This window comes from Ovis aries, chromosome 1, assembly GCF_016772045.2.
Source record: "Ovis aries strain OAR_USU_Benz2616 breed Rambouillet chromosome 1, ARS-UI_Ramb_v3.0, whole genome shotgun sequence".
Taxonomy (NCBI): Eukaryota; Metazoa; Chordata; class Mammalia; order Artiodactyla; family Bovidae; genus Ovis; species Ovis aries.
In genome coordinates, this window is record NC_056054.1 from 119501438 (window position 1) to 119526772 (window position 25335).

The 25335-nt window shown below is 39.5% G+C and overlaps 1 protein-coding gene across 8 annotated transcripts in view; it reads left to right on the forward strand.

Moving 5' to 3' along the window:
- The window catches only part of POU2F1 (POU class 2 homeobox 1), a 206520-nt gene that overhangs the window by 72991 nt on the left and 108194 nt on the right, over window positions 1-25335 (forward strand). For 4 of the 8 annotated variants that reach the window (XM_060403567.1, XM_060403574.1, XM_060403572.1 and 1 more), the window contains exon 2: window positions 15840-15940. The exons of the other annotated variants lie outside the window; for them this stretch is intronic. The gene's annotated coding sequence lies outside the window, so the exon portion shown is untranslated. The remainder of the gene's footprint in view (window positions 1-15839; window positions 15941-25335) is intronic. 8 annotated transcript variants of the gene reach the window in all.

Genomic DNA, 25335 nt, shown 5'->3' on the forward strand with positions numbered 1-25335 from the left:
GCTGGCTGATTAAACTCAGGTTTCGTATTTAAATTAGTTTTTAAATGTTTCAGTAATAAAAGGGGATTGAATCATGAGCAGGTAACCAGCTGTGAAAATCACTAAGCAGATTTGGCAAAGAGATAATCTCTAGAAAAAAAAAGAAATGCAGTGAACAAGTTAAATCGTAGATAAGGTACTTCTTGAAGAGTGAGTTAATGACAGATGTAAAGAAATTAAGCAGCTGAAGTAATGAAAGATATGAAAGAGAAGTTAAGAGATATGGAGAACAGAATGAGAACGTTTAAACTGAATCGAATTGTAGTGAGGAAGCAACTCTTAGGACTGGACATGGAACAACAGGCTAGTTCCGAATAGGAAAAGGAGTACGTCAAGGCTGTATATTGTCACCCTGCTTATTTAACTTCTGTGCAGAGTACATCATGAGAAACGCTGGGCTGGAAGAAACACAAGCTGGAATCAAGATTGCCAGGAGAAATATCAATAACCTCAGATATGCAGATGACACCACCCTTATGGCAGAAAGTGAAGAAGCACTAAAGAGCCTCTTGATGAAAGTGGAAGAGGAGAGTGAAAAAGTTGGTTTAAAGCTCAACATTCAGAAAACGAAGATCATGGCATCTGGTCCCATCACTTCATGGGAAATAGATGGGGAAACAGTGGCTGACGTTATTTTGGGGGGGGGGGCTCCAAACTCACTGCAGATGGTGATTGCAGCCATGAAATTAAAAGACGCTTACTCCTTGGAAGAAAAGTTATGACCAGCCTGCTGCTGCCGCTGTCGCCACTAAGTTGCTTCAGTCGTGTCTGACTCTCTGCAGCCCCATAGCCAGCAGCCCACCAGGCTCCCCCATCCCTGAGATTCTCCAGGCAAGAACACGAGTGGATTGCCATTTCCTTCTCCAGTGCGTGAAACTGAAGTCTCTCAGTTGTGTCCGACTTAGCAACCCCATGGACTGTAGCCCACCAGGCTCCTGCATTCACGGGATTTTCCAGGCAAGAGTACTGGAGATGACCAACCTAGACAGCATATTAAAAAGCAGAGACATTACTTTGTCAACAAAGGTCGTAGTCAAGGCTATGGTTTATCCAGTAGTCACATATGGATGTGGGAGTTGGACTGTAAGAAAGCTGAGCACTGAAGAATTGATGCTTTTGAACTGTGGCGTTGGAGAAGGCTCTTGAGAGTCCCTTGGACTGTAAGGAGATCCAACCAGTCCATCCTAAAGGACATCAGGCCTGGGTGTTCAATGGAAGGACTCATGTTGATGCTGAAACTCCAATACTTTGGCCACCTGATATAAAGAGCTGACTCATTGGAAAAGACTCTGATGCTGGGAAAGATTGAAGGTGTGAAGAGAAGGGGACGACAAAGGATGAGATGGTTGGATGGCATCACCGACTCAATGCACATGAAGTCTGGGTAAACTCCAGAAGTGGTGATGGGCAGGGAGGCCTGGCGTGCTGCAGTCCATGGGGTTGCAGAGTCAGACATGACTGAGCGACTGAACTGAATTGAACTGAGTCTCCTCTATGGCCCTGACTTTAAAAAGAAATATTTGGTGCTGTTGTATTTCAGATTTGCTATCGGGAGTATACTTTCAGTAGGGTTTTGTTAGGAGGGCTGCTTTTATTCAAAATCACTAAATGACTTCTCTGAACACATATTTCTGTCTTTTTCGGAAATAATTTCTTTCAAGGAGTTTGCTTTATCATGGACTTAAGCTGCTATCCCTGATCTGATACATACTGACTTCCTAGTTTCCTTTCATTCACTTAAGAAATACTTCTGAGTAGCGTTCATACTCTACTATGCACTAAGGTTGCTGTTGTGAATAAGACAGACTGAAAAAATACCTGTGCCCAGAAAGCTTGCCTTTTTTGTTTTGTTCAGTTGCTCAGTTGTGTCCAACTCTTTGTCAACCCACGGACTGAGCACACCAAGCTTCCCTGTCCATCACTAACTCGCCGAACTTGCTCAAACTCATGTCCATTGAGTCGGTGATGCTGTCTAACCATCTCATCATCTGTTGCCCCCTACTCCTTTTGCTTTCAGTCTTTCCCAGCATCGAGGTGTTTTGTGATGAATCAGCTCTTCACATCAGGTGGCCAAAGTATTGGAGCTTCAGCATCAGTCCTTTTGAAAGGACTATTCAGGGTTGATTTCTTTTAGGGTTGATTGGTTTGATCTTGCAGCCCAGTGGACTCTCAAGAGTCTTCAGCAGCACCCTGATTTGAAAGCATCAGTTCTTCACCACTCAGCCTTCTTTATGGTCCAACTCTCACATCTGTACATGACTACTGGAAAAACCATAGCTTTGATTATACTGACTTTTGTCAGCGAAGTGAGGTCTCTGCTTTTTATACATTGTCTAGGTTTGTCATAGCTTTTCTTCCAAGGAGCAGGCATCTTTTAATTTCATTCTGGCAGGCACTGTCCACAGTGATTTTGAAACCCAGAAAAGTAAAATCTGCCACTGTTTCCACTTCTCCTCCATCCATTAGCCATGAAGTGATGGGGCTGGACCCCATGATCTTCATTTTTTGAATGTTGGCTTTTTAAGCCAGCTTTTAGTTCCTCTTCACTCTATGCCATTAGAGTGGTATCATCTGCATATCTGAGGAATCTTGATTTTAGCTTTTGATTTATCCAGTCCACATTTTGCATGATGTGCTCTGCTTGTAAGTTAAATAAGCAGGGTGACAATACGCAGCCTTGTTGTGCTCCTTTCCTGATTTGGAACCAGTCCGTTGTTCCATGCCCAGTTCTAACTGTTGCTTCTTGACCTACATGCAAGTCTCCCAGGAGACAGATAAGGTGGTCTGGTATTCCCATCTCTTTGAGTATTTTCCACAGTTTGTTCTTATCCCTACAGTCAAAGGCTTTAGCATAGTCAGTGAAACAGAAGTAGATGGTTTTTTTTGGAATTCCCTTGCTGTCTCTATGATCTAACGAATGTTGGCAGTTTGGTCTCTGGTTCCTCTCCCTTTTCTCAGCCCAGCCTGTATATCTGGAAGTTCTTGGTTCATGTATTCCTGAAGCCTAGCTGGAAGGATTTTAAGTATTACCTTTCTAGCAAGTGAAATGAGTGCAATTGTATGGTAGTTTGCACAGTCTTTGACATTGCCCTTCTTTGGAATGAAAACTGACCTTTTCCAGTCCTTTGGTGACTACTGAATTTGCCAAATTTGCTGGCATTCGAGTGCAGCACTTTAACAGCATCATCCTATTTTAGAATTTTAAATAGCTCATCTGGGATTCCATCACCCCCACCAGCTTTGTTCCTACTAATGCTTCCTAAGGCTTACTTGACGTCACACTCCAGGATGTCTGACCTCCAGTGAGTGATCACACCATGTGGTTATCCAGTTCATTAACACCTTTTTTTTTTTTTTTTTGTTCTTCTGTGTATTCTTGCCATTTCTTCCTAATCACTTCTGTTTCTGTTAGGTCCTTACCATTTCTGCCCTTTATTGTGGCCGTCTTTGCATGAAACATGCCCTTGTCTTTTAATGGAGTAAGTTAAAATTATGAGAACATAGAACAAAATGGCATGACATGATAGTCATGGATTGGTACAGGGAGGGAGAAATATTCTTTAGATTGCATGGTCAGGGAGGGCTTCTTTGAGGATATGACTTTCAGTCCAAGACTGGAATAGCAAAGAAAAAGAAGCTACCTGGGCAGAAGCATCCTATATTGAAGGAAAAGAAATCGCAAAGGCTGTAAGGCTGATGACCTTGGTATATATCCCTGTGGTGGTATGTGCACTTTTTTATTTTAATTTCTTTCTAGCCATGACACATTGCAAGATCTTAATTCCTATCAGGGCTTGAACCTATGCTCTCGGTTGTGAAAGTGCCAAGTCCTAACCGTTAGACTGTCATGGGATTCCCAGTATATGCACTTCCTCAGTTATGAATGTGCCAAGTCCTAACCAGGAGACTCATTGAATTCACGGTGTACACACTTCAGTTCAGTTCAGTCATTCAGCTGTGTCCAACTCTTTGTGACCTCATGGACTGCAGCACACCAGGCTTCCCTGTCCATCGCCAACTCCCAGAGCTTGCTCAAACTCATGTCCATCAAGTCAGTGATGCCATCCAGCCATTTCATCCTCTGTCGTCCTCTTCTCCTCCTGCCCTCAATCTTTCCCAGCATCAGGGTCTTTTCCAGTGGGTCAGTTCTTCGCATCAGATGGCCAGAGTATTGGAGTTTCAGCTTCAACATCAGTCCTTCCAGTGAACATTCAGGACTGATTTCCTTTACAATTGACTGGTTTGATCTTGCAGTCCCAAGGACTCTCAAGAGTCTTCTCCAACACCACAGTTCAAATGCATCAGTTCTTCGGCACTCAGCTTTTTTTATAGTCCAACTCTCACATCCATACATGACTCCTGGAAGAACCATAGCTTTGACTAGACGGACCTTTGTAGGCAAAGTAATGTCTCTGCTTTTTAATAAGCTGTCTAGATTGGTCATAAGTTTTCTTTGAAGGAGCAAGCGTCTTTTAATTTCATGACTGAGTCACTATCTTCAGTGATTTTGGAGCCCAAGAAAATAAAGTCCCTCGCCATTTCCATTGTTTCCTCATCTATTTACCATGAAGTGATGAGACCAGATGCCATGATCTTTGTTTTTTGAATGTTGAGTTTTACGGCAACTTTTTCTCTCTGCTGTTTCACTTTCATCAAGAGGCTCTTTAGTTCCTCTTCACTTTCTGCTCTTTAGTTCCTCTTCACTAAGGGTGGTATCATCTGCCTATCTGAGGTTATTGATATTTGTCCCAGCAGTCTTCAGTCCATCTTGTGCTTCATACAGCCAGGCAGGTCGCATGATGCACTCTTCATGTCAGTTAAATAAGTAGGGTGATGCTATACATCCTTGACGTACTCCTTTCCCAGTTGGGAACCAGTCCGTTGTTCCACGTCTGGTTCTAACTGTTGCTTCTTGACCTGCATACAGATTTCTCAGGAGGCAAGTAAAGTGGTCTGCTAGTCCTATGTCTTGAAGAATTTTCCAGTTTGTCGTGATCTATATAGTCAAAGGCTTTGGCGTAGTCAGTAAAGCAGAAGTAGATGCTTTTCTGGAATTCTCTTACTTTGTCTATGATCCACCGGATATTGGCAATTTGATCTCTGGTTCCTCTGCCTTTTCTAAATCCAGCTTGAGCATCTGGAAGTTCACGGTTCACATACTACTGAAGCTTGGAGGATTTTGAGCATTACTTTACTAGCATGTGAGATGAGTGCAATTGTGTGGTAGTTTGAGCATTCTTTGGCATTGCCTTTCTTTGGGACTGGAATGAAAATGGACCTTTTCCAGTCCTCTGGACGCTGCTGAGTTTTCCAAATTTGCTGACATATTGAGTGTAGCACTTCTACAGCATCATCTTTTAGGATTTGAAATAGCTCAACTGGAATTCCATCACCTCCAGTAGCTTTGTTCATAGTGATGCTTCCTAAGGCCTACTTGACTTTGCATTCCAGAATGTCTGGCTCTAGGTGAGTGATCACACCATCGTGGTTATCTGGGTCGTGAAGATCTTTTTTGTGTCATTCTTCTGTGTATTCTTGCCACCTCTTAATAACTTCTGCTTCTGTTAGGTCCATACCATTCTGTCATTTATTGTGCCCATCTTTGCATGAAATATTCCCTTAGTATCTCTATGATTTTCTTGACGAGATCTCTAGTCTTTTCCATTCGGTTGTTTTCTTCTATTTCTTTGCATTGGTCACTGAGGAAGGCTTTCTTATCTCTCCTTACTATTCTTTAGAACTCTACATTCAAAGGGGTATTTCTTTCCTTTTCTCCTTTGCCTTTTGCTTCTCTCCTTTTCTCAAATATTTGTAAGGCCTACTCAGACAACCAGTTTGCCTATTTGCATTTCTTTTTCTTGGGGATGGTTTAGATCACTGCCTCCTGTATTATGTTGCAAACCTCAGTCCATAGTTCTTCAGGTACTCTGTCTATCAGATCTAATCCCTTAAATCTGCTTGTCACTTCCACTGTATAATCATAAGGGGTTTGATTTAGGTCGTACCTGAATGGTCTAGTGGTTTTCCCTACTTTCTTCAATTTTAGTCTGAATTTGGCAATATGGAGTTCATGATCTGAGCCACAGTCAGCTTCTGGTCTTATTTTTTCTGACTTTATAGAGGTTCTGCATCTTTAGCTGCAAAGAATATAAACAGTCTGATTTCGGTATTGACCAACTGGTGATGTCCATATGTAGAGTAGTCTCTTATGTTGTTGGAAAAGGGTATTTGTTATAACCAGTGCATTCTCTTGGCAAAACTCTGTTAGCCTTGTTCATTTTGTACTCCAACGCCAAACTTGCCTGTTACTCCAGGTAGCTCTTGACTTCCTACTTTTGCATTCCAGTCCCCTATGATGAAAAGACATCTTTTTTGGGTGTTAGTTCCTGAAAGTCTTGTAGGTCTTCATAGAGCCGTTCAATTTCAGCGTCTTCAGCTTTACTGGTTGGGGCATAGACAGGGATTACTGTGATATTGAATGGTTTGCCTTGAAAACAAACAGAGATCATTCTGTCATTTTTGAGATTGCACCCAGGTACTGCATATCAGAGTGTTTTGTTGACTGTGAGGGCTACTCCATTTCTTCTAAGGGATTCTTGCTCACAGTAGATACAATGGTCATTTGAATTAAATTCACTGATTCCAGTCCATTTTAGTTCACTGATTCCTAATATATCGGTTTACTCTTGACGTCTTTTGTTTGACCACTTCTGATTTAGCTTGATTCATGAACCTAACATTCCAGGTTCCTATGCAGTATCGCCTTTTACAGAATCAGACTTTACTTCCATCACCAGTCACATCCACAGCTGGGTGTTGTGTTCGCTTTGGCTCTGTCTCTTCATTCTTTCTGGAGTTATTTCTCCACTCTTCCCCAGTAGCATATTGGGCATCTGCTGACCTGGGGAGTTCATCTTTCAGTGTCCTGTCTTTTTGCCTTTTCATACTGTTCATGGGGTTCTCCAGGCAGGAATACTGAGGTATTACTGAAGAATACTGAGCCAGACCTACGCTTGAGTCTCCTGCGGAGATACGAGCGGCCTGCCACAGGGGCAGGGGCTCTGGGTGCAGTTCCCTGGTCACACAGCCTGTGGCATAAGCCCTGTTGGAGCAGGTCGCCGTTAACCCCACCATAGAGCTGCTGAGCAGATGACCCACAAACTGCAGAGGCATGCATTTAGAGAGTGTATTTATGTGGTGGCTTAACATGGCCTTACATTTTGTGGAAATTTATTTTAATGTTATGATGGTGCGAAAAGCACACCAGATTGTCATAACTTAAGCTTCTTTCACTGACTTGGATAAGGTAAATTACCCTGATTTTTGCCCTATCCGGTGTTCAGCCTGTGAAACTGAAACATTGTTGACCTATGAAGCTAGATGTTTCATATAGGAGACAAGCGATTGGTGGTGGTGGCTCTGTCGCTCAGTTGTGTTCAATGAACTCTCTGTGACCCCATGGACTACAGCATGCCTGCTTTCCCTACCCTTCAACATCTCCTGGAGCTTGCTCAGACTCATGTCTGTTGAGTCAGGGATGCCATCCAACCGTTTCATCCTCTGTCGTCCCCTTCTCCTCCTGCCTTCTATCTTTCCCAGCATCAGGGTCTTTTGTAATGAGTAAGCTCTTCGCATCGGGTGGCCAAAGTAATGGAGTTTTAGCTTCATTGTCAGTCCTTCCGATGAATATTCAGGGTTGATTTCCTTTAGGATTGACTGATCTCATCTCCTTGTAGTCCAAGGGACTCTCAAGAGTCTTCTTCAACACCACAGTTGAGAAGCATCAATTATTTGGTGCTCAACTTTCTTTGTAGTCCAGCTCTCACATTCATACATGACTACTGGAACAACAATAGCTTTGACTATATGGATCTTGGTTGGCAAAGTGATGTCTCTGCTTTTTAATACACTGTCTAGATTTGTCATAACTTTCCTTCCAAGGAGCAAGCGTCTTTTCATTTCATGGCTGCAGTCACCATCAGCAGTGATTTTGAAGCCCCAAAAAATAAAGCCTGACACTTTTTATGCTGTTTCTTCATCTGTTTGCCAAGAAGTGATGGGACCAGATGCCATTATCTTAGTTTTTTGAATGTTGAGTTTTAAGCCAGCTTTTTCACTTTCTACTTTCACCTTCAAGAGGCTTTTAAGTTCCTCTTTGCTTTCTGCCATAAGGGTGGTGTCATCTGCATATCTGAGATATTGATATTTCTCCTGGCAATCTTGATTCCGGCTTGTGCTTCATCCAGCATGGGATTTCGCATAATGTACTCTGTGTATAAGTTAAATAAGCAGGAGGCAAGAGAAAATGGCAAAGGATCATAGTGTCTTAGATATGAAACCTGAAAGGTAATATTAAGAATCCCAAATGATGTTACAGAATTTAAACATTTTATCTATTTTTTAGAATAAATGTTTTACATAAATATCTAGTTATTTATAAGTTTTCAACATTAGTAAAGAATCTTAAAATTTTATGAAAATTACCTTTTCTCTTTGTATTAAAATATGTGTTTGATCCCTTTTAAAAGTAAAAACATTTCTTAGCCTTTACTTAAATTATAGATTTCTAATGTCCTAGAATCCCAGGGACTGTGGAGCCTGATGGGCTGCCGTCTATGGGGTCGCACAGAGTCGGACACAACTGAAGCGACTTAGCAGCAGCAGCAGCAGCTTTTCATTCTGATTGTTTTCAGTCTGGTAGCTTTTCATGTCTGATCTTTCTGGCTTCATGGAGCAGAGTACAGAACCCTGTACATAATGATCACTTTTTTTTATCATTATTGGTTTTGACTGTGCTGGGTTTTGTTGCTTTGCTCAGGCTTTTCTCTTGCTAGGCAGATGGAGGCTATTCTCTAGCTGTTTAGTGCAGACTTTGTCATTGTGATGGCTTGTCTTGTTCTGGAGTACAGGCTGTAGGTTTGCAGGCTTCAGGACTTCCAGCACATAGGGTTGGTAGTTGAAGCTCCCTTGCTCAGTAAGGGAGGTGCACAGACTTAGTTACTCCGAGACTTGTGGAATCTTCCTGGACTAGGGGTCAAACCAGTGTCCCCTGCATTGGCAGATGGATTCTTATCCACTGCACCACCAAGGAAGTCCATAATTTCTTAGTTTTCTTATTTGAGTGAACAAATTAGATGAATATGTATAAACATTATTTTAAAGTGATCTTTAGAGAATAATGATCAGTAGCCAGTATACTTAAAATGATTAACATGATATTGATTACTTTTTAAAAAGTGAGTTTGTAAAATTCTTGTTAGAAAATATTTTTGCATTTCTAAAAGAGAAGGTGGTCAATGTGAAGAACACTTATATGTACCAAAAATCAGAAAATGGATCTGAATTTCAGCTGTGCCATCATTCACAAGAGTATTCCGAAATAAATCATGCAGCCTTGCACACAGTTTCCTAGTATGTACAGTGAAGGCATTAGACTGATTATTGTCAACATTTCTCTTGTTCTAAAACTCTGCAGGTTTCATCCTTTGTTGTTTGTAAGAACCATGAGAGAGAAAGGTTACCTTTATGTTAGATTCAATTCTGTATCTAGTGATAGAGGATAGTAGTACTTAAACTATTCTTGTTAAATGATAAAGGAAAACCTTGAAAATGTTCAATGGTAGTATGTACAAGCTGATTATGTTAAGATCAGTTTTGCCACTTTTATTTTCTTTAATGGCCTGTACTTTTTATATTCCTAATTTTTCTCTAAGTATTAAGATTTTACTACAAAAGAATGGTATGTTTATAAGGGGCTCAACCCAAATGGTGAAATGTTTGGAGGTTTATGGCCTCTTTATTGTAAGGAGATTTTATGAAGTGGTCTACAATATAATACTGTTTTTGTTTTTTTTTTTCCCAAGTTTCATTTTTTTCAGGGTGGGAGGAGGTGCTCAGGGCTTCTGTCTTTTACATTGAGCATATTCCATTGCATATTAGCTTATTATTGGGGAGTTTTTCCAAAGTAAAAAATGAAATCTGTTTAATGGTAAATTCAAGCTTAGAATGGAGAGTTTTAATAGCCTCATTTGTCACCCAGATGGTCTCGGATAGTAGAAGATTATCTGAGTGATATTACTTTAGGGGCTCTTGTCCCTTCACGTTGGGCAGAATGAAGCCCAGCCACCCTGTAGAAGTGTTGCTGGCCTGGAGCTCCTGAGCCGCGGCATGCCTTTTCCACAGTCCTGCTTGTTTTCTCTCACATTCATGTTAGAGAATTGTGTGTGTGTATACACACACCTGCAGGCACACACTCCCAAATATCTCTTATGACTTGGCTCACATAATTAAGAGATCAGATGCTTTAGAGACAGTAGAACTGGACTCTGGGTTGCTGTGCCCTCAAGGTCTTTTATTTACAGTTGCAAAACAACTTCCAGCAGCAACCAGTAAAATATGCTTTGTTGTTCGTGTCCAGAGAAAGGAGAGTCACCACTTACTGTCTATATTCGAAGTGAGAATAACTATCCCATAAAAGTTAAGGAGCTCTTTCCTTGATTTCGTCGGCCGTATTTGAGTAAAGTTCTTGTATACGTACAGTTCATTCCTGAACAAGTCATTAGCTTGGGGGGTTAGTTAATCTTTCAGATCTTGCCCTTATCCAAGTGGGAGAGTAGGAATGGCAACCAGCGTGGACCATTAGTATGTAGCCTGTTGTCAGACGTCAAGGTCAATGAAACTGATATTACTGGATCAGCTCTGGCCCACTAGCGGCACTTTGGCAGTCACTGGTACAGTCCAAAGTGGACCAAGGATGGGCCCTAAGGAACACCAATATTTAAGAGAGGAGAAGAGGAGCCTGTGAATCAGTTTCCTATTTACGTTTATTCTGTATTGCTGCTTTGATGGAGAATTGTTTTAAAAATTTAAGACAATAATGATGACCCTAGGGTATGTTTTCTTTATATTTCTTTTTCCAAGAAAATGGATTGCTGGAAATATGGTAAGCTTAGAAATTGATATTTGAATTTATCCCTTAAGTAAAACTTTTCCCTTGAATATTTGAGTAAAAATGTTCTTATAATTCAAGTGTTTCCTAATTTGAGAAACAAAAATAACAAGCAGGAGAAAACAAGTCAAATGTATATTCTTTTCTGCTTCCTGCCTTGTTTGTAAAGTCAAGAATCTGACCTTTGAGTAAATTACATCATGATTCTTATCATAAAACAGATTATAAAATAATTCTTGGTGTAGGTAAACATTCTGCTTTGAATTGCCTAGGTTTTTTCTTTGTAAATTGAGACTGACCATCAACTCACTTAAAACATGATTTTAAAAGTACGTTTTGCAGATGTAATGCTGATAGTATTACAGTATTACAGTAATACTGATAGTATTACAGCCCAGTACTGAAGGTATTTGGGGTTTCCCTGGTGGTCCAGTAGTTAAGAATCCTCACACAGTGTGGGAGACACTGGTTCAGTCCTTGGTCTGGGAAGCTCCCACATGCCTTGGAGCAGTTAAGCCAGTGTGCCACAGCCACTGAGCCCACGTGCAGTGGCTCACAAAGCCAGCACGCCCATGCTCTGCAGCGAGAGAAGCCACCACCATGAGAAGCCCATGCATGAGTAGCCCCTGCTCTCCGCAACCAGAGAAAACGCACTCACAGCAGCAAAGGCCCGGCACAGCCAAAAATAAAGCTATTCCAAAAATACTGAAGGCATTTAGCAATTTATTTTAAATTACGACCTTCAGGAAACTTCAGCTGGCTTGAATTCATTGATTTTAATGGTATATGGCATATGTGATTTACCCAGTAGTTTTTTTTCCATTATATCTCTCTGGTTACTTTAAAAACTATCTGGGTTTCTTTTTGTGTGTGTGTTTTTTTTTTTTTTTTTTTTTAGTGGTTTGTTGTCTTAAAGGAAATAGAGAAGGAATTACAAATATATATACAGAAGTTAATGGAAAATGAAAAGAATATTTGTAGTGTATAAACTCTAATGTGTTAGATACTAAGGAAGCACTGCACCCATGTATGTTTCTTTTTTCTTTTTTTTGGCTGTGCTGGGTCTTCTTTGCTGTGTGAGGACTTTCTCTAGTTGCAGCGAGAGGGGGCTACTCTCTTGCTGGACTTCTCATTGAGGTGGCTTGTCCCCTGTATTGGCAGGCAGATTCTGAACCACTGGATCACCAGTGGATCCATAGCACCAGTGGATATATACATGGATATCTCCCCATGTATGTTTCTTAAAAAAAAATTCTTTTTTCTTAAACAAGTACAGCCATCCCTTAGCACTGGGGAAATTGATTTCATGACCCTCGTGGATACCAAAACCCAAGGGTGCTGAAGTCCCTTGTATAGGATGGCATAGAATTTGTATATAACCCATATAGTACTTTAAATCACCTTTTGATTACTTATAATACCCAATACAATATAAAGGCTGCATAAATAGTTGTGAATATAATGCAGATGCCCTGTAAATAGCTGCCAGCGTGTGGCAAATTCAGGTTTTACCTTTTGAAACTTTTTTTTTTTTTAAGTTATTTTTGATTTACATGGGTTGATTGAATCCTTGGACGCAGATCCCATAGATATGGAGGGCCAGTTTTAGTGAAGAATGTTAAAATTTATGACTCAAACTTTCAGGCTCATCGCTACGTACATGATTGATGTATTGGAAAAACGATTATTCTCTCTTACTGTAAAGTAATAAATGGTTAAATTGTTGCCCTGTGTGTCTGAAGACCTCAGTGGTTGGAAATGTGTTGTGAGACAGTGATCTACTAACCAACAGACTTAATACGGGAGGCAAGTGAGTTCTCCTTTGCATTTTATTACCTTGTCTTACTTAGTTCCAATGGGTCAAATAATGCTTTGCAGTTTCTGTTTCATATTCAGCCTCCTCTGAAATTTGACACAATATATCAGTGGTTCTCAAACTTTAGCTTGCATCAGAATCTTCTGGAGGGTTTGTGAAAACATACATTGCTGAACTTTACCCCCAGAGTTTCTGTTTCAGTAGGTCTGGGGTGGGGAACCAAGAATGTACCTTTCCAATAATTTTCCTGAAGATGCTGATCTAGGTACTGCCCTTTGAGAATCACTGCTGTAAAAACATTTACTTTTAAGTAAAACCAATGAGAAGTCATACTGAATTTATTTAAGGGAAAGAAAGATATACACAATATTTACTATTATTTAGATTAAACTTTATATTGTTTTTCTCCAGATGTTGGTTATTACATTAAGTGACATACTGGGAATACTCTCATAAACTATGTTTCTTTAGCAAAAGAATGGTTGCCATTGGTAATTGTAACTTTTCACAGACACTTGTTTTTGGAGGGGCATTGGGTTTTTACTAAGTACTATAATTGTTATTTCACACAGTTCAGTTCAGTCACTCAGTCGTGTCCGACTCTTTGCGACCCCATGAATTGCAGCGTGCCAGGCCTCCCTGTCCATCACCAACTCCCGGAGTTCACTCAGACTCACATTCATCGAGTCGGTGATGCCATCCAGCCATCTCATCCTCTGTCGTCCCCTTCTCCTCCTGACACCAATCCCTCCCAGCATCAAAGTCTTTTCCAATGTGTCAGCTCTTCGCATGAGGTGGCCAAAGTACTGGAGTTTCAGCTTCAGCATCATTCCTTTCAAAGAACACCCAAGACTGATCTCCTTTAGGAGGACTGGTTGGATCTCCTTGCAGTCCAAGGGACTGTCAAGAGTCTTCTCCAATACCACAGGTCAAAAGCATCAATTCTTCGGCATTCAGCTTTCTTCACAATCCAACTCTCACATCCCATAGCCTTGACTAGACGGACCTTTTGAGTATTAAAACTTTAAGCTAGTTTGAGGCCAGTACACAACTTCTTTGCCATTGCCAACTGTGCACGTTTCTGTGGAAACTCAGTAGGGACTAGCAGGATCACTTTTGTTGGAATCACACCTGGCTTATTTGCATCCATTTTAAGTTGAGGAAATTTCAAGCGAATAAGAGGTCTGTAGATAGGCCAGTGGACAGCAGTAAGAGCTTGTCATTTTGTAACCATCACACTGGTCTAAAAGAGGAAGGATGAGTAGGTTTTCCTTACTTGTTACAGTTTCTGCTCTAGATGATTTTGATGGGTGTGCTCAACCTAGATAGCATATTCAAAAGCAGAGACATTACTTTGCCAACAAAGGTCCGTCTAGTCAAGGCAATGGTTTTTCCAGTAGTCATGTATGGATGTGAGAGTTGGACTGTGAAGAAATCTGAGAGCCAAAGAATTGATGCTTTTGACCTGTGGTGTTGGAGAAGACTCTTGACAGTCCCTTGGACTGCAAGGAGATCCAACCAGTCCATCCTAAAGGAGATCAGTCCTGGGTGTTCATTGGAAGGACTGATGCTAAAGCTGAAACTCCAATACTTTCACCACCTAATGTGAAGAGTTGACTCATTGGAAAAGACTGTGATGCTGGGAGGGATTGCGGTCAGGAGGAGAAGGGGACGACAGAGGATGAGATGGCTGGATGGCATCACCGACTCAATGGACGTGAGTTTGAGTGAACTCCGGGAGTTGGTGATGGACAGGGAGGCCTGGTGTGCTGGAATTCATGGGGTCCCAAAGAGTCGGACACGACTGAGCAACTGAACTGGACTGAAAGGTCTGTTTATTTTGTGTATTTAGTTTCTGTTTTGTATTAGTATGTTTCTGTTTCATTTTGTTTTTTCTTTTAGGTATATCCTCTTACAACTTAACAGTTTTAAAAATATAGATACATAGTTAAATATAGATCATACTTTTTAAGAGGGAAAAATTCAGGTGTTTTTTTTTTCAGTTTTAAAACAATAGTAAAATGTCATGATAAATTTTTAATCATTACTGGAGAATTGTGACAGAATTTCAGTGATGATCTCTATTTTTAATATTATGAGCTAAGATGAGCCTCTTCTCTCACAAAAGTAACTCCTTTTTAAGAAGATAGTTTGAACTGTTTACATACTTGATTTTGTTTGCACTTTGAACTTAGGCTCTTGGATCAGTGTTTCCTGAGGTAGTTAGGAACATCATAGACTGTATAGAAAAAAATCTGTTGTCTATCACATGAGCACTGAGCACAGTTATATAAAACTCAGACAATTCTCATTAATGTTGTCCTACTCAGTTGTACTAATTTATAACGATTGCACTAATTAGTCATGTCATACTAATTCAGACAAAGCTACGAAGTAGAGGTATGTGGCAAATAAGAGTCAGTGTGTGTACCAGCTCTTCATCCATTAAGGCTGCTTGAACCTACTGTTCAGGGTCCTGAGCCCTTGTGGCAAAGAATGTGATGGTCAGTCAGTGACAGTGAGTGTACACACCTGGGTGTACCAAATACTGACCCTTCTCATTTTCTGAAGACAAAATGTAACCTTGCACCTTTTCCCAGAATTCATTGATAACAATCTATATTGATGTATGCCTGTCATCTATGTGTGTGTTTTCAGCCAGTTGAAGTAAATGCTTATAAATTTGGAAGGAGGTTAATGTCAGATTTGGGGGTCTTTTTTAAAGTTAATGAAATAAACCCTTAAAAGAAAATATGAAGTAGGCTATCAAGCTTCATGAAGGACCACCCCCTTATAATACATAGTCCAAGAATTTTCTGATTTACCTCCATGTTTCTGAAGTAACTGCAGGTGCTAGTATCCCTATTCCGTAGATGAGGAAGTGGGCACAAGAGGGAGAGCTGTTTGCAATCACTTTATGTTTAGGCAGCTATCCATTCTAGTGTTGCCCACTGTTTGTAATCGTTCCCCCTTAAAGTCATAGGTTATTTTATACAACTTACTCAGTCTTGCCTTTTTCTCTTTTTGTATTCATAGACTGGAAAAGTAAGAAGAGCTTTCCTGCCTTTATAATTACCAAACCACTCTCAGGTTTCAGTGAATCAGTTCAGAGAAAGAATGCAGTCTTTCTGTACCTGGTAAATATTTCATGCTAATAAGAGCTGTTACTTTAGTGGCCTCTGATAAATCCAGGTGTTATGATGATTACCTTTGAGTTTGTGGAATGATTATAAAAATGACTCAATATATTCATTATATATATGACTCAATAGTTCATTTTTAACTCTGAAATTTGTTTGATATTTATTGATACGATAGTTATGCTTAGAATGCCTGTGTCCTACCCAGCAATGGAAAACAGTTTAGGATTGGCCCTACTACTTAGATTTGGCTCTAATTTCTTTTGAAAAAGTTGTGAAATTAATGTAAATAAGGTACATGTTAAATCTCATTTTTATTGTGACAATATAACATTAGTAATAACCCCTATGTGGTAGTGTAATAGAAGTGCTTTGTAGTTTTATAAAATTAATCTAGTAATCAAAATATTATAACCTGGATTTTACCAGTTTACAAATGACCTAAGTGAATATTAGATTGATGACGTAACTTGTTTAAGGAAGTTCAGTTAGCCAGTGTAGAGCTATGATTTTACAATCTAGACTCCTAGTCGAGTGCCTTTTAAAAATTACTATTTTTTAAGTACCTTAAATATAAATTAGCTTGCTTAAGGGAATAGAAAACCATAATGACATTTCATGTGGATTTCCCTTTTGTATAACTTAATATAGCAACAGAGAAGAAAAATAGTTTTATTTATTCTACATTAAGTATTTTGTCTATTAGCAATATTAGAACAATCAATTAACTACTAGGTGCCATTGAAGCTTTTAGATATGTTTTGTTCAAATCTGAGGAGAACCCTTGGGAGGAGTATTGTACCTGTTTTACAGATGAGGGAACTGAGGCTTAGAAAGAGTCATAGCAGTTCTAGAACTGGAGTTTAAACACACTTTCCTCTACTTTCAAAGCCATTACTAAAGCCTGTTTATTTTTTAAATTAAAATTTAATCATAAATCCGACCCATTCCTTGTTAACTGATACTGATTATGGAGTTATTTCTTCTTAACTCATCCATCCCAAAATTTGACCAGTTTAAAGACATGTTGAAGTAGTGTGGGGAAGCCATAAAATTGTATCTGTAGGCCTTATACCCCCTCAAAAACTGTATAATGTGCTCAGTCTCTCGGTTATGTCCGACTCTTTGCCACTGCTTGGACTGTAGCCGGCCAGGCTCCTCTGCCAGTGGTATTCTCCAGGCAAGAATACTGGAGTGGGTAGCCATTTCCTCCTCCAATTTATATAATATTTGTATGTTTAAACTAATTTGAGCAAGTCCATATGTATATTTAGTGTGATTGAAAGTTTGTCTCCATGTTTCTACTTATTATAGTTGATCATCAAGCAATGATTATTTTCCTAAAATACTTTTAAAGTGGATCTTTCAAAATTAGTTAAGAGGGGAACAAGATGGCAGAGGAGTAGGTGGACGCGGAGTACGTCTCTCTCCACGGATACATCAGAATACACCTTCAGACACAGAAGTGCATGCAGAACACCAGCTGAGAGCAGGCAGGAGTACCTGAGCAGAGAAAAAGAATATATAGACCCCCGCAAAACTCAGTAGGACGAAGGAACTAGGGAGAAAAACAGGAGTGTTGGAAGGAGTGGACCTGCCCTCAGCGGGTGGGGAAACACACTGGGCAGTTGTCTGAGTCAGAGGAGAAACAGTTAAGGCTGAGAGGGAAACAGCTAATCTGTGGCAGTGTGAATGGAATGAGAATCAGACAGTCATTGCCGCAGCCATACGTACCCCGGACAGGAGCCGGCCCTCTGGAAGGCACAGTGGCTGGGAGCTGGAGCTTGGGGAGTGTGGAGTAATCCCAGGGCGAGGGCTGCTGTTGACTGCAAAGAGATGGATGGAGGGGATGTGAGGGAGGAGACTGTGGTGGGAAATGCCTATGGAGGAAAGCCAGAAAGCCATGGAAGCAAGGCGATACAGCTGAATATCGTAGCAGGTGAGCTGTCACCCTAGCCTCTCTTCCCCCACATGCCAGCATCTGCAGCTGAAGAATAGAGAGGCTGGCCCATCAAATGCCTGACACACTGAACTACAGATAGGACCCCACCCAGGGGGCCCCTTTAAGTGCCTGATGCTCCGATCTACAGAGTAGGACCCCAGGCAAGGGAGCCCTCTAAGTGCCTGAATGGGCGGAGCTACAGAGAAAGACTGGCCAAAGAGGCCTTCTGATTGCCAGCTACAACAGGCTCAGAAAAAAGACTCTGATAGGGCCATAACTCCTGCAGCAGAGGCAGTCTGTGTCCCTGCACACTTTGAGCTGCCAGGCACTAAGAAATCCAATTAAGCTTTTGAGGGTTGATTTTTTCTTCCCCCCCAGTCACATTTTTTATTGTTGTTATATACCTCTGCCTCTACATTGGGCTTTCGCAGTTCAGCGGAGTTTTCCTCCTTTTTTTTTTCTTCTTTTCTTTTTTTAAATTTTCTAAACCTATTATCATTTTTTCTACACTTATTCCTTTGTTTGCTTTTCCTACTGTTCTTTCCCCCTTGCAGTTATCTGTAATACATATAAATCTTTATCTACCTCTATTTAACTTTGCATATCTATTCTTTGTTTCTTTCTTTCCTTTCCTCTCAACATATTTGTTAGCTTTGTTTTCATTGTTTTATTCCCCACTTGGCACCTTGCTTCAGTTTTGTTCTTAACTGATAAATATGATTTTTGATTTGCTTTGTTCACCAGGTCAATCTACTGTACTTGATTTTTGTTAGACTGTTTTCACTTTGCTCGTGTGTGTATATGTATATGTGTATATTCCATTATTTTAATTATTATTTGCCTGATTTTGTAACTGCCATTTTCTGGGGTTCATCTTTGGTTTCCCATTTTTGGATATTTGTTTTGATCTCACTTCGTGCTGTTAACAAACCCACTTGTGCGTCAAGCCCTGAGCCTTTGGAGTGGGAGCACTGACTCCAAGACCCGCAAACCGCTTGAATACAAGACCCAGTATCACCAACCACCAGTAGCACCCTCTGCAGGATGCCTCATCTAAACAACAAACAAAATAAAAATACAAACCCAGTCATCAGTAGATAGGATTAACACCACACTCAGCCTTGCCCATCAGAGGAAAAACAAGCAAAAACCAGCACAAATCTCATCCTATATGAAGCTCACACAAACCACTGGAGAATTCAACTTTCCTTGAAGCCTGGGAAAAGGAGACCTCAAACACAAAAACTGTTAAAAAAAAAATAATAATAATGAAAAGACAGAGAAACGCTAAACCAAATGAAGGAACAAACTAGAAACACAGAAGTCCAAATAAATGAAGAGGAAATAGGCAAACTACCTGAAATAGAATTCAGAATAATGATAGTAAAGATGATCAAAACCCTTGAAAACAGAGAAAATGCAAGAATCGATTAACAAAGACACAGAAGAATTAAAGAGTAAACATACAGAGACAACACAGTTACTGAAATTAAAAATACTGTAGAAGGAATCAATAGAATATCTGAAGCAGAAGAATGAATCAATGAGCTGGAAGATAAAGTGGTGGAAATAACTTCTGAAGAGGAAGATAAAAAGAATGAAGAGAACTGAGGACAGTCTCAGAGACCTCTGGGACCATATCAGAGGTGCCAACTTTTGAATTATAGGGGTCCTAGAAGAACAAGAGGAAAAGAAAGGGTATGAGAAAATTTTTGAAGAGATTAGAGTTGAAAATTTCCCCAACATGGAAAAGGAAATAGTCAATCAAGTCCAGGAGGCACAGAGAGACCCATACAGGATAAACCCATGGAGAAACATGCCACAATACATACTAATCAAACTATTAAAGGCTAAACACAAAGAAAGAACATTAAAAGCAGCAAGGGAGACGCAACAAGTAACATACAAGGGAAACCGCATACACTTAACAGCTGATCTTTCAGCAGAAACTCTTCAGGCCAGAAGGGAATGGCAGGAAATACTTAAAGTACTAAAAGGTAAAAATCTACAATCAAGATTACTGTACCCAGTAAGGATCTCATTCAAAATTGTTGGAGAAATAAAAAGCTTTTCAGACAAGCAAAAGTTGAGAGAATTCAGTACCACAAAACCAGCTTTATGACAAATGTTAAAGGGACTTATATAGTCAAGAAATACAAGACAAGAAAAAAGTTCTACAAAATCAACCCCAAACAATTAAGAAAATGGCATTAGGAACATATATGCCAATAATTACTTAAATGTAAACGGATTAAATGGTGCAACCAAAAGACACAGACTGGCTGAATGGATACAAAACAAGACCCATATATATGCTTTCTACAAGAAACCCACTTCGGACCTCAAGACACATATAAACTGAAAGTGAGAGGCTGGAAAAATATATTCCATGCAAATGGGAAGCAAAAGAAAGCTGGAGTAGCAATCCTTGTATCAGACAAAATAGACCTTAACATAAAGAAGATAATAAGAGATAAGGAAGGACACTACATAATGATCAAGGGATCAATCCAAGAGGAAGACATAACAATTGTAAATATCTATGCACCCAACATAGGAGCACCTCAATACATAAGACAAACACTAACAGACATAAAAGGAGAAATTGACCGTAACACAGTAGTAGTAGGAGACTTTAACACTCCACTCACACCAATGGACAGATCATCAAAACAGAAAATGAATAAAGAAACACAAGTCTTAAATGAAACATTAGATGAGATGGATCTCATTGATACCTTCAGGACATGCCGTCCAAATGCAGAAGAATACACCTTCTTCTCAAGTGCACATGGAACATTCTTCAAGATAGGCTGCATCCTGAGTTACAAATCAAACCTCAGTAAATTTAAGAAAATTGAAGTTATATCTCGCATCTTCTCTGACCACAGTGCTATGAGACTAGATATCAATTACAAGGGAAAAAACTGTAAGAAACACAAACACATGGAGATTGAGCAACAAGTTTCTAAATAACCAGCAGGTTACTGAAGAAATCAAAAGGGAACTCAAAAAATTTCTAGAAACAAATGACAACGACAACTCAAAACCTACGGGATGCAGCAAAAGCAGTTCTAAGAGGGAAGTTTATAGCAATACAATCCTACCTCAAGAAAGAAGAAAAACATCAAATAGACCACCTAACTTTACACCGGAAACAACTGGAAAAACAACAACAACAATAAAAAACCCACAATTAGAAGGAAAGAAATCATAAAGATCCAAGCAGAAATAAATGAATAAGAAATGAAGGAAACAATAGTTAAGATCAATAAAACTAAAAGCTGCTTATTTGAAAAGGTAAGCCAAACTGACAGGCCTTTAGCCAGACTCATCAAGAACAAAAGAGAGAAGAATCAAACCAAAAAATCAGAAATTAAAAAGGAGAGGTTACAACAGACAATGCAGAAATACAAATGTTTATAAGAGACTATTATGAACAACTATATGACAATAAAATCTAAAATCTGGAAGAAATGGACAGAGTCTTAGAAAAGTTCAATCTTCCAAGACTGAACCAGGAAGAAATAGAAATTATGAACAACCCAATTACAAGCACTGAAGTTGAAGCTGTGATCAAAAATCTCCCAAAAAACAAGAGCCCAGGATCAGATGGCTTCACAGGAGAATTTTGTCAAGCATTTAGAGAAGAGCTAATGCCTTTCCTAAGAATCTTCAAAAAATTGCAGAGGAAGGAACACTTCCAAACTCATTCTACAAGGCCACCATCACCCTGATACCAAAACCAGACAAAGACAACACACAAAAAGAAAATGACAGGCCAGTATCACTGATGAACATAGATGCAAAAATCCTCAGCAAAATTTTAGCAAACAGAGTTCAGCAACACATCAGAAAGCTCATAAACTATGATCAAGTTGGGTTTATTCCAGGGATGCAAGGATTCTTCAATATATGCAAATCAATCAATGTGATATACCATATTAACAAATCAAAAGATAAAAACCATATGATCTTCTCAATAAATGCGGGAAAAGCCTTTAACAAAATTCAGCACCTATTTATGATTAAAACTCTTCAAAAAATGGGCATAAAAGGAACCAACTTCAACATAGTAAAGGCCGTATATGATAAGCCTATGGCAAACATTATCCTCAATGGTGAAAAACTGAAAGCATTCCCCCTAAGATCAGGAACAAGACAAGGGTGTCCACTTTCACCACTATTATACAACATAGTTCTGAAAAGTCCTACCTATAGCAATGAGAGAAGAAAAAGAAATGAAAAGAATCCAGATTGGAAAAGAAGAAGTAAGCTCTCACTGTTTGCAGATGACATGATACTGTTCATAGAAAACCTAAAGATAGTATCAGAAAATTACTAGAGCTAATCAGTGAATTTAGCAAAGTTGCAGGATACAAAATCAATACACAGAAATCTCTTGCATTTCTATATATTAACAATGAAAAATCAGAGAAATTAAGGAGTCAATCCCATTCACCATTGCAACAAAAAGAATTAAATATCTAGGAATAAACTTACCTAAGGAGACAAAAGAACTGTACAGAGAAAATTATGATACTAATGAAAGAAATCAAAGATGACATAAACAGAAGGAGAGCTATTCCATGTTCCTGGGTAGGAAGAATCAATATTGTGAAAATGACTGTACTACCAAATGCAGTCTACAGATTCAGTGGGATCCCTATCAAATTACCAATGGCATTTTTCACAGAACTAGAACAAAAAATTTCACAGTTCTTCTGGAAAGTGAAAAGACCCCGAATAGCCAAAGCAGTCTTGAGAATGAAGAATGGAGCTGGAGGAATCAACCTTCCTGACTTCAGATTATAGTACAAAGCTACAGTCATCAAGACAGTATGGTACTGGCACAAAAACAGAAATATAGACCAATAGAACAAGATAGAAAGCCCAGAAATATACCCATGCACCTATGGGTACCTTATTTTTGATAAAGGAGGCAGGAATATACAATCGGGTAAAGACAGCCTCTTCAATAAATGATGCTGGGGAAAGTGGACAATTACATGTAAAAGAATGAAATTAGAACACTTCCTAACAACATACACAAAGATAAACTCAAAATGGATTAAAGACCTAAATGTAAGACCAGAAACTATAAAACACTTAGAGAAAAACATAGGCAGAACACTTGATGACGTAAATCAAAGCAAGATCTTCTATGACCCACCTACTAGAGTAATGGAAATAAAGACAAAAGAAAACAAGTTGGACCTGATTAAACTCAAAGGCTTTTTCACAGCAAAAGAACCTATAAGCAAAGTGAAAAGACAATCCTCAGAATGAGAGAAAATAATAGCAAATGAAACAACTGACAAAGGATTAATTTCCAACATATACAAGCAACTCATACAACTCAATATCAGAAAAACAAACAACCCAATCAAAAAGTGGGAAAAAGAACTAAACAGACATTTCACCAAAGAAGATATACAGATGGCTAACAAATACATGAAAAGATGATCAACATCGCTCATTATTAGAGAAATGCAAATCAAAACTACAATGAGGTATCACCTCACACCGGTCGGGATGGCCATCATCAAAAGTGTACAAACAATAAATGCTGGAAAGGGTGGGGAGAAAAGGGAACGCTCTTGCATTGTTGGTGGGAATGTAAATTGATACAGCCACTATGGAAGACAGTATGGAGATTCCTTAAAAACCTAGGAATAAAACCACCATATAACACAGCAGTCCCACTCCTAGGCATATACCTTGAAGAAACCAAATTGTAAGACACATGTATCCCATTATTCATTGCAGCACTATTTACAATAGCTAGAGCACAGAAGCCACCTAGATGTCCATCGACAGATGAATGGATAAAGAAGTTTTGGTACATACACACAGTGGAATATTACTCAGCCATAAAGACAAATATCTTTGAGTCAGTTCTAATCAGGCAGATGAACCTAGAACCTATTATACAGAGTGAAGTGAGTCAGAAAGAGAAAGATAAATACCGTATTCTGATGCCTGTATCTGGAATCTAGAATAATGTTACTGAAGAATTTATTTACAGGGCAGCAATCGAGAAACAGACATAGAGAATAGACTTATAGAAGGTGAGATGTATGGAAAGAGTAACATGGAAACTTATATTACCATATGTAAAATAGACAGCCAACGGGAGTTTGCTATATGGCTTAGGAAACTCAAAGAGGGGCTCTGTATCAACCTAGAGGGGTGGAATGGGGTGGGAGATGGGAGGGAGGTTCAAAAGGGAGGGGACATATGTATATCTATGGCTGATTTCATGTTGAAGTTTGACAGAAAGCAGAAAATTCTGTAAAGCAATTATCCTTCAATTAAAAAATAAATAGAATATTAACCTAAAAATAAAGCTAAGATACCATTAATGAAAAAATATCGATATTATAGCAGAGTATTAGTCAGAAATTAAGACATTTCAGGTGTCTGACTGGCTTTCAGTTCTGTTCAGTCTCTCAGTCGTGTCTGGCTCTTTGCGACCCCATGAATCACAGCATGCCAGGCCTCCCTGTCCATCACCAATTCCCTGAGTTCACTCAGACTCAGGTCCATCGAGTCAGTGATGCCATCCAGCCATCTCATCCTCTGTCGTCCCCTTCTCCTCCTGCCCCCAACCCAGCATCAAGAGTCTTTTCCAATGAGTCAACTCTTCCCATGAGGTGGCCAAAGTATTGGAGTTTCAGCTTTAGTATCATTCCTTCCAAAGAAATCACTGGCTTTGGAATAAGCAAAAGCTTATAATCTTAAATGAAACTGTAATGATAAAAGTTTAAAGAAAATACTTCTTCTTTAGTAAAATACCTAGAATGCCTGAGTTTCTCAAACTAGGAGAGTCTTTGTCTTATCTCACCTGACTTATCCTTTGAAATTCACTTTTCCTCAGGAATCTTTCACGAAATTACTGCCACAACCTGCCTGGCCAGAAGAGAGTGGGGCTGCACAATGTAGACAATGAGATATAAAGAAATACTTTTTCTTTTTTTAGTAGCCCATGTCACATAATTGGAGCTTCCCAGGTGGCTCAGTGGTAAAGAATTCACCTGCCAGTGCAGGAGACATGGGTTCTACCAGTGGATCGGGAATATCCCCCGGAACACGAAAGGGCAACCCATTCCAGTATTCTTGCCTGCAGAATTTCATGGACAGAGGAGGCTGGCAGGCTGCAGTCCATGGGGTCACAAAGAGTCGGACACAATGGAGTGACTGAGCACACAGACACACATAGCTGTTGTATCCCTGGTAGTGTGGAGATTTCATAGCATAGAATTGTAATTCATGTGCATTTTAACCTCTACTATTCAAAATGAGAAATGGCATTAATTAAATTGGTACCTTTCTGTTCTAACTGGAACTTGTGAAGGTGGAAGAAATTTATTGACGCAGTGACATTATGATGAGATTACAAAGTTATGTAACTACCCTAAATATTCCTTGCAGCTACTCATCATCCTCT